The 916-nt window shown below is 36.6% G+C and overlaps 1 non-coding gene across 1 annotated transcript; it reads left to right on the forward strand.

The window, feature by feature from the left end:
• The first annotated feature begins 425 nt into the window (after nt 1–425).
• On the forward strand, nt 426–532 carry LOC141541964 (U6 spliceosomal RNA). Its single transcript, XR_012481979.1, has one exon. It is a non-coding gene; the product is annotated as a U6 spliceosomal RNA (small nuclear RNA).
• The last annotated feature ends 384 nt before the right edge of the window (nt 533–916 follow it).

Below are 916 nucleotides of genomic sequence, written 5' to 3' on the forward strand. Positions count from 1 at the left end.
GTACTAGGTTATGAAGGGTATCAAATGCCAAACAGCATATCCTGGAGGCAATAGGGAGCCACTGCAGTTTATTGAATGGGGGAAGGGGTGTTGTGACATGGTCAAACCTGATTTTAGGAAAATCACTTTAGTGTCTGAATGGTAGATAGATAAGAACTGTAATAATTCAGGTATGAGGTGATGAACTGGTATCAGTGACAGAGGAGAAAAAGAGATGTTGCAGAGATGAAATCAATAAACTTTGGCAACTGGTTGAATATGGAGAGGAGGAGGGTGAGGATGATAGCTGTGTTGTAAGTCTGGGAGACTAGGAGAATGATGGTGCCCTTTATAATAATAGCAAAGGGGTGAAGGGTGGGGGGAGATAGTTTAAGAGAAAAGATGAGTTCCATTTTGGACATATTTAGTTTAAGATGTCTACTAGAGTGCTCACTTTGGCAGCACATATACTAAAATTGGAACAATACAAAAAAGATTAGCATTGCCCCTTTACAAGTTTGACATGCAAATTCATGAAGCATTCTATGTTTTTTGCTTGCTTTCTCAAAGAAAGGAAAGGGGAGGGAGAGAATATGTAACTCAAAATTTTTAAAAAGGAAAGTTAGCGTTTTTTACATGAAGTTGAGAAAAAAATAAAACAAGAGAGAAAGGAAGAACATATGGATGGTAGTCAAGAGGCTAGTTTTGAATCCTGGCTTTGCATTTTACTCATTTGAATGTGTTTATTCATCCCTTCACCTCTCTAGGTCTCTATTTCCTAAGCTATAAAATAAGCCATTTGAACTACAGTCTCTCTGAAGTCTTTTAATGTTTTCTAATGATGTTACTTTCCTGTATATTATCTTTTATTCTAAAAATGCTGTGTGGGAGACAAAGCAGAAGCTGCTATCTCTTATATAAAGATAAATGGTAAACA

Source organism: Sminthopsis crassicaudata, chromosome 4 (genome assembly GCF_048593235.1).
Source record: "Sminthopsis crassicaudata isolate SCR6 chromosome 4, ASM4859323v1, whole genome shotgun sequence".
In the NCBI taxonomy this organism is placed as follows: Eukaryota; Metazoa; Chordata; class Mammalia; order Dasyuromorphia; family Dasyuridae; genus Sminthopsis; species Sminthopsis crassicaudata.